The sequence below is a fragment of the Humulus lupulus genome, chromosome 2 (genome assembly GCF_963169125.1).
Source record: "Humulus lupulus chromosome 2, drHumLupu1.1, whole genome shotgun sequence".
In the NCBI taxonomy this organism is placed as follows: domain Eukaryota; kingdom Viridiplantae; phylum Streptophyta; class Magnoliopsida; order Rosales; family Cannabaceae; genus Humulus; species Humulus lupulus.
Window position 1 is genome coordinate 249,114,563 of NC_084794.1, and position 13,337 is coordinate 249,127,899.

Consider the following 13,337-nt stretch of genomic DNA (forward strand, 5'->3'; position numbering starts at 1 on the left):
CATCAAACAAAGAAACAACATGGTACCAAAACCATTCACCATAATACAAAATCAGAACTAGAAAGCTGACCTGCCACCCCTGAAGAACTAGTCTCAGTCTCAGTCTCAAACTCTGACTGCATCGGAATGAACACTTGAGCTGGAGTCGAGCTGTCCATCCCTTTTTGCTCATCCTTCGTTCGCCTTGGGAAATCCTTCTTACGATGCCCAAACATTTTACATAAGAAACATGCCCTTACTCGGCATTCTCCGAGATGACATCTCTTGCACCGATTGCATTCTGGGCAGGTCCTCCACTCCTTCTTCTTGCTTGGTCCAATAAATGGAGGTATCGCTGCCTGAGCTCCATGCTCTCCAGCACTCTCCTGCCTAATCTGATTTCCTGTGCTCTCAACAGCAAGAGCCTTCCCTACCACCTGAGCGTAGGTAGAGATTTCATGCACTGGGGCAACTCTAATGCCCTGAGCTATTCTGGGATTTAGTCCCTGAATAAACTTTTCCTTTCGAGCTACATCTGTGGGTACCATATCAAAAGTGAACATGGCCAACCCATCAAATTTATCAACATACTCTGTTACTATTCCATTGCCTTAAACGAGATTCAGAAACTCATTCATCTTAGCAGTCTGGGCCGCATCACAGTAATATCTCTAATTGAACAGCTGCCTAAATTCTTTCTAGTCCATCACTGCTGTGTCTCTCGTCTGGGATACTACTTCCCACCATGTCCGGGCATCATCCCGTAATACAAATGTAGCATAGATCACCCTATCATGACCTACCAGCCTCATACTATCGAGAATAGAACTGATCATGCCCATCCATTGCTCAGCTCCGAATGGATCTAGGCCTCCCTCAAAGACTAGAGGTAATACTCCTGGAATCTTCCACAGAGAAATTCCCATCTGTTCTCAACCCTAGGCTGAGCCAAAACTGGTGCCACTCTTGGCATAACAAAGGAAGAGGTGCTCCCCGACAGACTCCGATGTTGCTTCAAACACCTAATCTCTTCCTCTTGCCTCTGCAATCTTATTTGCACATATGTAAGCACCTGCTGGAAATTCTGAGGGGCAGATGAAGAACTCAACCCCTGGCTGAAACTCTCAGCCTCTGTATAACCACCACTAGGCCTCATTATTTGCCTTGAATACACACCTTCTGATTGAATCTGCAGTCAATAACTTGACCCATTAAACATGATGAGCATATCAAGAGCTTTCCCCTATGGAAACACTCTTACCACACTACAATCACAAACCCACTGCAGTGCTAAAAACATGCCCATGGCATTCATACATCAATCATAATCCCTGCTCTTCCAACATTCACACCATGCCTCCAACTCCAGTATGTAAATATCACAATTATATATATATTCATGGAGCAGGTAATCATTTAGTCAAGAGCCAGGCTCTATCAGAATCTCATGCTCCCAATACAATGTACAGGTAAAGCATTTACATTCTATTTAAGCAGTTAAGCACATAACTACAGAAATGGTTGCCATTCCCTGAGTGAAGCTATCTTTGATGACGAGTGTACATGCCCAGCTTGTCTTCAGGAACCCTTAACCTTGGCTCACTCTGATACCAAGTTGTAACGCCCTAAACTCCAGGGACTATTACAACGTGCATTTTAAACAGTGCTAAACTCGCTAATCGAGTCATTTGGCCATAATCGTGTAACTAAGTATGATTAGCAGTTTAGGGTTAAATTTTTTGGTTAAGATATAACGTTTCACTAAAATGTTTAACGTATACATTGGGATCCCAAAAATATAATTTAAAGGTTAATTACAAGAAAATATTTACAACCAGCCGATCTAAGCGGCAAAATAGGGTTTAACCCTAGTTCCTCTTTCAACCCTCGGCTGTGGCGGTCGAGCAGCCGCATATGTATACATCATCACCTAAGCTCTCCAACTCAAGGATGGTCTAGCTTTCTTTTGCCTTTACCTGCACCACATAGCACCCGTGAGCCGAAGCCCAGCAAGAAAACTCAATATGCTCATGAACAGTAATAACTTGTTACAAAATCATAATGTGCATGCCTAGCAATGATAGCCCTATTCATGCATGAAAATAGGTTCAGATAATGATGGGGAATCCATGATGATGAATCCTGCCCTCCTGAATGGATGACTATCAAGTCAATCCTAATAAGATGAGTGATTTAATACTTTGAGGTTCTGTTAACCATGATGGAGCGTATAGCTCTAATCAGATGAGTGATTTAACACTTAAGGTTCTGTTAACCATAATGGAGCGTATAACTCTAATCAGATGAGTGATTTAACACTTGAGGTTCTGTTAACCATAATGAGTGACTGATGAGCAAGTCATTAACTTAAACTAGATGAGTGACTGTCGAGCGAGTCACTACAGGGCTTAGCACCCACAGCCATGTGACGATGCGGTCACCTGGGCCTTCTGGCCCTGACTCTAAGTGACTAGCCATAGGCTAGACAAGCACTTTTAGTTTTCATCGAACTTATGGTGAGTCAGACATTAATGCTCACGATGAGTCATTCAATGTAGATGTCGATTAGATCTAATATTTTTGGCTTGCATTAAACACGCTAAGACCGTTCTTGACTTATTAGTCAATACCATGTGACTAGTGCTTAGTACTACTACCGAACTTGACTAGTGAGTCACACCTTCACAGTTAATACTGACACCATTGCCAATTTTGACTAGTGAGTCAGTGCCACACACAAGTAAGCAATGCAACCAGGCATATATCATATATCAAATATCCAAATGTAGGGCATTCAACATGCTTACTTAACAATTGCTAACATAATTAGGATCATGCACAAACACAGAGACTCAAGCTCTGATCAATCTCATATTCAACATTCATGGCATGCCCTAATCACATGTTTATCGTGCATCACATGCATCACATACTGGGTGCAGCTTTCTTACCTCTGGTTCGAGCGAGAAATAATAATTGAACGACCCTTGAGAACGATCGATCATTTGATCCCTTAACGGTCACCTAGTCATAACTAATTATAACTTCCATTAATGAAAATTAACAATAAAAGGGTCTTGCACTACACCAAAATCTACTTTCCACAAGACATAATTATATGTCTTTTGAAAATGTATTATAATAGATATTATGTAAAAAGTGGTAAAGTAATACAAATAAAAGAAAAAGCAGCAAATTAAAAGATGAAATTCCAAAAAAAAGACAAAAAGCGGAAAATGAATAAATAGGTGGCAAATTTTAATATTTCACTAACTCTCTTCTCCCCACTTTTGATCGTTTCCATTTGACCACACAAAGAAAACCCTAGTCATTCTCTCTTCAATCTTTTTTCCCATGGATCATGAGTTCTCTCTTCTCTATCATTTCACACCGATGGTACACAAAGAGTCATAGCCTTTCTTCTTTTCTTTCTCTAACTTTCTTTTGCTCCACCACCACCACTTCGCCATGGCTATGACTTCAATCAAGCTTGATTTCTTTAGCATGGAGAGGGATGAGTCCTCTTCCAAATCTCAGTTCTAGAAGTTTGTTCATCGCCAACGAAGCTTTCCAGGTTACTATCTCCTCTTTCACTTCTCCAATTTTTACCTGCCTTTTATTATTATTTTTATTTCTGGCATTCATAGAGCCATTTCCAAGATTATTCCTGAGGTTCTGAAATCTGGGATTGCGACTTGAAAATTAGACATTAATTGCCTTCTGTTTGATATATTAAAGAAATCATTTTGGGTCCTTTCTTGCACCAAATCATATTATATATTTTGTGTCCTCCTTTGACTTCTTTTGTGCCTAACACTACAAGGTATCCATTCGTTCCTGCATTCGCATATAAAAATATACATATATATATTAGCCAACAATTAATAATTAACAAGTATTGTTCTAAGTATGTGTATCTTTATAATGGAATACCATAAGTGCTTTGATTGATAGTGTTCAATAGCTTTACATTATTCTATTAGTAATTATATGGAGTTTAGAGCTTAGACAACTTGCATCCCTAAAAATAAATTAATAAAAAAAATTGTTGAATCAATATAACAATGGTGTCTTTTTTTCTATGGTTATTTTTATTTTTTTAATATAATGAAGAAATCTATTTTTAGGTTGGTGATTTATGGCTTGTTTGGAGATTCAAATGGCTGTAAAGAATGAAGATTATGTAACTATATGGACGGCCAAGATATGGAAAGACAATAACTTAACGTTTTCAGTATGCGACTTCTAGGGGTGAGGTTTGTTTTCTACATACTTAATTTCTCTGCCACTACATTATTTTGCTATAGGACATAATTGCTTTTAGGCATATAAATCAATATAATTAATGCTCAATGCCTTTGGTATACAAATGTGTATATATATTTCTATATAAGAGAAATTTTAATTGAGTTCAAATATATCAATGAAAATTTTGTTGTTGTGGATGGGAATGCTCGATTTTTTTTTTTTTACTTTTGGTAATTGGAATGATGTGGTACGTTTAAAGATGTGGCTTGCAAATGATGACAATTATATAGAGCTTAAATTGTTTACAACTTGGAAACAAAGAGAACAAATTGTTGACTTTCAATTGCCATTTGAGATATTCAGAGTTGTACAACAAAAGTGAGCACTATTTTGTTATGGCTTCATTCAATTTCTAGATGCATAAGTCCAAACTTAATCTAATATGTTGAAAAAAATAATTTCCTTAAGTTCTTACTGAAAAACTTGATTATGAGATTGGATTCTTAGTTGAGTTGCTCATTTTAGTTTGAAACTTTATGAAGTTAAGATTAAGTTTAATACAACAATGCTTATGGTTTAAGACAATAAAAAAAACTGCACTCCATATGTTTGGTGAAATGCCTTAGAGACATAATATAGTGTATAGATGTTAATGTTACACTTTAATTCAAAAGATCAAGTGCTTTTTTCTTTCTTTATTTCTATTATATACTTTTCTATAGTTTTCTTCATTATAGGCTTAATGTTTACCGAACAAATTTTTTCTTCACCATTGTTATATAATAGTATATGTTTCTTTCATTTATTCTTTTATTTATCATAGAGGCATTGTGTTTTTATTTTTTGCTTAGTTTCCTATATATCATTTCACTTTTAGCAATTGGTGGAATTACTAGTTAAGAATAGAAGCCTCTCTTGTCTTAGAAGTAGGTAGTCCATCTTGTCCCTAGCTACACCAGGAAGTGATATTGGTTTTTGCTTTTTCTCTATAAATATTTGTAATTAATTATGACTCTTCACATAATGTGTTTGTTACAATGCCTCTAAGAAAAATGTATAAAGAAATATCAAATTTGTTGCTTGTGTTGTGTACCAAAAGTAAAGTATTTCTTGCTCGAGATGTGATATTTTTCACCAATGTGTATGTTGTGTATCTGACATCATGAATTTAGCTTTTTGAATTACATTGTTTATGAATATTTTTCTAAAGAGGTTTATTAAATTCATAATTAAATTTTCTCAAAGAGGTATGTTTATTTTATTATGGGATTCTATGTTTTTTGGAGATTTTTTGCTCCATTTGTTATGTAACCTATTTATACATATAGCCATAAATGTAGCCTATCAATTTTATTAATAAAACTAGTTCATCATGTATTTTTATGTTGTTGAACAGAACAAGTCTTTGCAAACACCTTAGATTTCACTTTATTTCATTTCATGGTGAAGAGTTCCAATTTATATGTAAATACCTCTTGGAGAAGACCTCTTGTATCTTATTATGCCCAACTCACCCATAGGAACTTGTACAAGTTGTATATATTAAATGACATAAGTTCATCTTCTAATAAGACATGAATTAGTTTAATCACAAGATATGTCATTTGTAATGTGAAAATTGGACTTTTTATTTGGTTAATGGACTTGAAAAATGATTTGTGCTTTTACTTTTTCTTTTTTGATAAAGCACTTGTAGAGAATAATTTCCATGATTTGAAAGCTTATATTTAGTGAAATTTTTTCTTGGTTTAATCATGGCTAATTTATATTATCTTTATTGTTTATTTCTCAGGATGGAACAAACCATTCTGCATTAGGAAGACATGGGCAATACTATTATATTATTTTATAATATAATGTAAAATTATATTATATTATAATATAATGTTTTAGATTAAACAAATGTGACAAAGTGTGTCACATATTGTAACATATAATAGAGAGTTACAATATTTAGATATATGAGATATATCCAAATAATGTAACATATTTGGTGTTACAAATTTGTAACCTCCAAATATTACCCTTTATTGTGTAAATTGTTGTTACACAATATTGAGATGAATTTCATAAAAGCCATATGTGATATGACTGTTAGAGATATGATTTTAACCCCAATAATGTGTTTTGGGAGTTACAAAATCATTTGGGAGGGTTTGGAACCGTTTGGAAAAACAACACAATTTTTGTGCTGAATTTGGTCAGTGGCCGCGGCCACCAACATTCAGTGGCCATGGCCTGTGGGTCAGAGACCAGTGGCCGCGGCCACAGGCCAAATTTGACCAAATTTACATTTTTTTCAATCTTTGTTGAACGGCTCAAAAAACCCAAATAACTCCCAAATCTCATTTTTAATTCCATATTAATCTAATTAAACATTGGTAACAGCTATGGGTGTTGGTGGAATTTGAAATTCAAAGGGTGTCTCTAAACTCTATAAATAGGAGCCTATAGCTCACTTGTAAGACACAACATTTCTATCCATTAGAGCACTTGGCTAGAAACACCTTGAGACTTGATAATTCTAGAAAGCTTTTCCAATATCTGAGAGAGATCCCTTAGTGCTTGAGTTAAGGGGAAATAAGCTTTTGGACAAAGGTTTTAAACCTTGTTCAAGTTGGTGATCCCCAACCCTCTTCACTTAGGTTGTGTAAGTGAGAGTTTCTTGTATTTCTGTTCTTCTTTCTATTGCATTGTTTTCTTCTTATTCTCTTGTTCCTATTACTTGTATTTCTTGTTCAAAGGTTGTAATCTTCTTTTCTTTATTTCAAACACTTTATTTTACTTGTAATCTTTTGCTTAGAGTTGTATTCTCACTATTCTCTTCTTCATCATCATCTTCTTCTTTTTCTTTGTTTATTTGTAATTTTCAGTTATAGAGTTGTAACCTTATTTAATCAATCTATTTTTATTTGTAATATTATTGCTTAGAGTTGTAATATTATAATCATTTCCATTGAGGCAAAACAATTTTTCCTAACAAATACAAGTCAAGTTTTGTGAAAGATTAAAATATTTATGTAATTTTATCTAATAATGGAATTCCGATTCATTAAATTTGTTCGTGTAATATGATTTTGTAAAATATGTAGTTTATTTAAGTAATATATAAAAAATTACTTACAATAACTTTTTTGGTCCAGGGTCAATTTGTTGTTTTTTTTTTCATTTTTGTGTAAGTAAAAAATGTGTTATATAAGATAGTAAATACCACAATTGGGTTTATCTAAATATCTAGATAATATCGAAAAAGTATTATAGTACAGTAAAATATAACACTTCTATATAAGCATATAGAAAAATATGTTATGTCAACTAATATACATAATAATAGGTAAAGCTTATAAAAATGTTATTATAATGTGAAAAAAATGTCATCGTATACTCTATTATAATACATCTTTATAAGTTGAAAAAAGTATTATGAAAATTATTTAGACCTACGATAACATCGCTTTTCTTAACGCATCAAAAAGTATAATAGTATGTATTTTATAATACTTTTTTGGTCTTCTTGAAAGCAATTTTTCTTGTAGTGTTGACTTAAACCTCACTCCAGGACCCCGATTTGTACCCAAATGGTGAGTAGATTCAATTCCAAGCCTTAGGAATTGAAATCCCGGGCCAAAAACCCTCAAAAGTGCCCAAAATATGCATCAGGAAAAACAGGGTAGCACTACCCCCCTAGCGCCCCAGCGCTACAACCAGGGGAAATTTGCCCTGGCTAGCGTTGTAGCGCTAGAACCAGGCAGAATTGCCCTGGTTTTTCCCTCCTTCGACTCCTTCTTTCCCAACCTGAAAAACAAGCTTCCAAACTCCATTTAAACCCCCAATTGAACCCAAAAACCATCTACACATGACCTAGGCATCATAACCCAAGTAACCTTTGCCAAAAACTCCCATTGAAACTCAACTTTAAAACCAAAAACCCAACTGAAACTCAATGAGAAAACAGAGCAAGAAACCAGAGATTCTATGGTTAAAAACTTACCTCAATCTCAGCTTAGGACCCTCTTCAATGGTGGAACACAACCCTAGATTATCAAGACTTGATTCCCTACCTTGGTTCCTCAAAAGGAGCTTCAAAATCCAAGGAAAAATGGAAGAAAAATGGTGATCGGTTGAGGAGAAGAAGATGCTCTGTTTTGGCAGGTTTCTACAGCTTTCCTTGGTTATATTTACCCTTAGGGTGAAAAGACTAAAATGCCCCCAAGCCTAATTAAAACCTTTAACAGCCACCAAGGGCAAAATCATCATTTCCCGCCTATCTCGTTAATCATAATTAACACCCTCCAATTCTCATTATTTCTAATATCCTCAAATACTAATAAATCATATCTCATTACTCTTTAATTCCTGGTAATGTTCTAATCACCAAATTACTCCGAGACTCACCCCGAGCCCCAAAACTAACCCTGTTATGACTAGACCAATAACCTGCATTCAAAGATCGTCTTATGTCGAATAGCTCGAACAAATCCACATATAATGTGGTATTACTCATAATTCCAACATGCATGAAAATACACAATTACGCCTTCAACTGGCAAAATTACCAAAATGCCCTTATAATTAAAAATGGACCCATATGCATGCATTTATCATCATATTGTAATATAATTCACATAAAAATGCATATAATCATTTAATAACATCATAAATAAATTATGGCCCTCCCGGCCTCCTAATCAAGCTCCTAAACCTTATTAGGGATTTTGGGGCATTACACCCTAGGTGCAAGATGCGCCATATGGGAGAGTGTAGGGCAAATGCTTGCTTCTTATGTGGGGCAGTGGGACATTTCAAGAAAGATTTCCCTAAATCAAGAAAAGAAGAACCCAGAAAGGCGGACAACTTGGCCCCAACTCGAGTGTTCGCATTGACTCAAGCAGAAGCTGAGGCTTCACCCTCAGTAGTTTCAGATCAACTTCTTAGTGCTGGAACCCCTTATATTGTTTTGATTGATTCTGGTGCTACACAGTCTTTTGTTGCTAGTAGAATTATTGATAGACTGTGTAGACCATGTGATTATTATGCTGTGGAGTTCGGGACCTTGTTACCCACTGAGGAGTTAGTGGTATCCAAGAGGTGGGTCAGTTCTTTGCCAGTGATAGTGGAGGGTAAGGAGTTGTTAATGGATTTGATAGAGTTAGTTATGACTAACTTTGGCATTATTCTGGGTATGGATTGGTTAGTGAAGTATGGGGCAACCATAGATTTCAGAAGGAAGATGGTGACCTTTGAGCCTGAAGGTGAGGATCCTTTTGAGTTTGTTGGCACTGTGCATGGACCTCGTATACCTATGATATGTGTTTTGAGGGCTAGAGATCTATTGCAAGGAGGTTGCATTGGATTCTTGGCCAATGGGGTTGACACCACTCAAGTCATGCCAGTGAGACCAGAAGAGACCAGACTAGTCTATGAGTTTTTGGATGTATTTCCAGAAGATCGTGTCAGATCGGGACCCCACTTTCACTTCCAAGTTATGGGGGAGTTTACAGAAGGCCATGGGAACCCAGTTAAAGTTTAGTACTGCTTATCATCCTCAGACAGATGGACAATCTGAGAGGACGATCCAGATATTAGAGGACATGTTGCGAGCATGTGTGATAGACTTTGGTGGGTCCTGGAGTAAGTATCTACCTTTGATAGAATTTTCGTACAACAACAACTATCAGTCAACCATTGGGGTGGCATCTTATGAGATGTTGTATGGTAGGAAATGCAGATCTCCCATTCATTGGGATGAGACAGGAGAAAGGAGATACTTGGGTCCTGAAGCAGTTCAAAAGACCAATGAGGTTATTGAGAAGATTAGAGATCGGATGCTTGCTTCTCAGAGTAGACATAAAAGTTATGTAGATCCCAAACGCATGAACGTGGAGTTCCAGGTAGGAGACTATGCTTTCCTTAGAGTCTCGCCATGGAAACGGGTGAGAAGATTTGAGAAGAAAGGCAAGCAGAGCCCTAGATTTGTAGGTCCATTTGAGATCCTAGAAGTGATTGGTCAGATGGCTTACAGATTGGCCTTACCACCAGCATTGTCAGCCGTGCACAACGTATTTCATGTTTAAGCTCTTCGGAGGTATGTATCTGATGTGACTCATGTTTTGAGTTACGAAGATCTGGAGCTTGAGGCAGATCTCTCCTATGAGGAACAGCTAGTCCAGATACTTGACAGAAAGGACAAGGTCCTCGGGAATAAAACGATACCTATGGTTAAGGTATTATGGAGGAACAACAAGGTCGAGGAAGCGACCTGGGAGCTGGAGTCAGATATGCAGAATCAGTATCCTGAGTTGTTCAGGTAAATTTCGAGGACGAAATTTCTATAAGGAGTGGATAGTTGTAATGCCCCAAAATCCCTAATGAGGTTTATGTTGGATTAGAAGGCTGGGAGGGTCATAATTGATTTATTATGCCATTAAATGATTATATGCATGATTATGTGAACTATATTATTATATGATGATAAATGCATGCATGTGGGTCCACTTTTCATTATAAGGGCATTTTGGTAATTTGGCCCGTTGAGGGCATATTTGTATATTTTCATGCATGTTGGTGAATTATTGATGAGGCCACATTATAATGTGGATTTGTTCGAGCTATTCGACACGAGACGATCTTTGAATTCAAGTTAGCGGTTTGGTCATAACGGGATTAATTTCGGGGCTCGGGGTGAGTCTCGGGGTAATTTGATGATTAGTACATTACCGGGAATTAAAGGGTAATGAGGTATGATTTATTAGCATTTGAGAATATTGAGAATACCGGGAATTTGAGGACGTTAATTATAATTAACGAGATAGACGGGAAATGACGATTTTGCCCTTAGAGGCTGTTAAGGAAATAAATATGACCTAGGGGCATTTTGGTCATTTGACCAAGGGATATATTCAACCATAGAAAAATGTAGAAGGACATAAGCTGAAGTAAAACAGAGCCTTCCTTCTCCTCTCCCACGATCATCTTTTTCTTCTTTTTCCTTTGGAATTTTGGAGCTCCAATTGAGGATTCAAGCTAGGGAATCAAGCCTTGAGGGTCTAGGATTGTGTTCTACCATTGAAGATGGTTTAATCTTGAGTTTAAGGTAAGATTTCATGTCTTTTTCTGGTTCCTTGCTCTGTTTTTGTGTTAGTTTTGAGCTTGAGAGTTTTGATTATAGAAGTGGGAATTTGATGAGGTTTTAAATGGTTTAAAGCTTGGGTTTTGTGGTTAAACTAGTGGACATGATGTGTTGGTGATTGGTTGTGGTTTTTGGGTTGATTTGATAAGAGTTTGATGGGATAAAAGAGGGGTTTCTAGCTGATGGGCAGGTAGGGCCGCGGTGCTAGGTTGGTATGCCGCGGCGCAAGGTGCAGACAGAGATTATCATAAGCATTCATTGATATTGTATACATGCAGTAATGAGTTTTCTTGCTAAGCCTTGGCTCACGAGTGCTATGTGGTGTAGGTAAAGGGAAAGTAAAGCTCACCCAGCCTTGAGTGGAGAGCTTAGGTGGCGATGTGTACATATGCAATCGCTTGACCACCACGGCCAACGTGTTTCTCAAAGGAACTAGGGGTTAACCCTATATTTTGGATTGTAAATAACTTGTAAGCACTTTTATGGGCCCATGTACATTTTTATGTTTTAAATAAAATTTATCATTTCCTTTTGATGAAGATTTTTCACCTTAGCCTATTAATAACACCTAGATGCACGTTTATAACCAAATGACTCATTTAGCGAGTTAAGCACGGTTTAAAGTTCACAGTAACGGTCTTGGAGTAACCAGGGCGTTACAGCTTGAGCCCCTATCTGTTGGTGTCCATGGCGCTTCACTAAGTCACCTCCCCTTAAGTTGCATTTGTAGATATAAAGATCTTCCCGGGAACATATATGATTTTTGTCTAGGAGGCATATACATAATTATAATAGTGCCACTACCTTACCTCGTGAGGTTGCTTGGTGCAAGACTTGACTAATGATCAAGCACCAAGGCATGCTCATGGTGGGAATTACTTATACATGATCTTATTTATTTTCATGTAAATCATATATTAAACAAATTAATATAAGAAAACCTAGAACATATTTCTATAATTGAATTAAACAGAGATAATGATAAGAACACTGACATTATATGCAGCGGAATGAATAAGTCATTCCTTCAGTTTCTTTAATCCTTGTATCCTTTCTGTTGCAGGGTATCACCAAGAAACTGAACCGATCTTCAAATTTCTTCACAGTCTTCTAAAGTATCCTTAGAATCACCTAGTCTAGAGTGGACACTTTTCAACACATGAGATAGATACAAAGAGTCGAAGAGAAGAGAATATAGAGGCTTAGAAAAAGACTTTTGTTGTAGAGAGAGTCTAAAACCCTAGAGTATCAAAAACTAGATGTTCTGTTCTTCTATTTTCAACTCTCACTTAGAATTCTTTTATAGGCTAAATTAGGTCACTTATTTTATTAAAAAATCAATAAAATAATAGGTAAATACAACCCTTAGGTTGAAATTCTCATGGGCTATAGGCCCGTGAAATTTCCCATTTAATTATAAGCCCACTGGACTTAAATTCAAATCATGTATTATCACTACAAGAAAAAGAGCATATAGCGATGACTTTTGTCGTCGCTGTAGATCAAGAAATTGTCACTGTAGGTATACAGCGACGGCATATCGTCGCCAAAACGACGTTGTTGTAGGTCCGTATGTGTAGCAATCTACGGCGACAACAAAATGCAGTCGTCGCAGTAGGAAATCCTTTTTTTTCGGTTGAACTGGGATATTGGGACGAGATGTCGTCGCTGTTGGTGGTTGCAAAATTTGAAAATTTAAATTTCAAAAACTTCTACAGCGACGACATGTGGTCACTGTAGGTCCGTCGACCTCTCCATCAACAGCAATGACATGTCGTCGCTGCAGAGTGAGTTGGGTTATATGCCTTCAGGGACGACATGGCGACGCTGCAGTTTCACGGAAACTCAAATTTGTTTTATTCAGCGTTCACCCTACGGCGACGACATGTCGTCGCTGTAGGTATACACTTTTAAAAATATATATTTAATTAATTATATTGATTAAATTTTATTTAATAAAATATTAAATATTAAATAAATA

At 36.5% G+C, this 13,337-nt stretch overlaps 1 long non-coding RNA gene across 1 annotated transcript; it reads left to right on the top strand.

Annotated features, from left to right (window-relative positions):
- The first annotated feature begins 3,273 nt into the window (after positions 1-3,273).
- Positions 3,274-6,061, top strand: LOC133816633 (uncharacterized). The gene is made up of 3 exons (XR_009885386.1): positions 3,274-3,553; positions 4,107-4,235; positions 6,020-6,061. It is a non-coding gene; the product is annotated as an uncharacterized LOC133816633 (long non-coding RNA).
- The last annotated feature ends 7,276 nt before the right edge of the window (positions 6,062-13,337 follow it).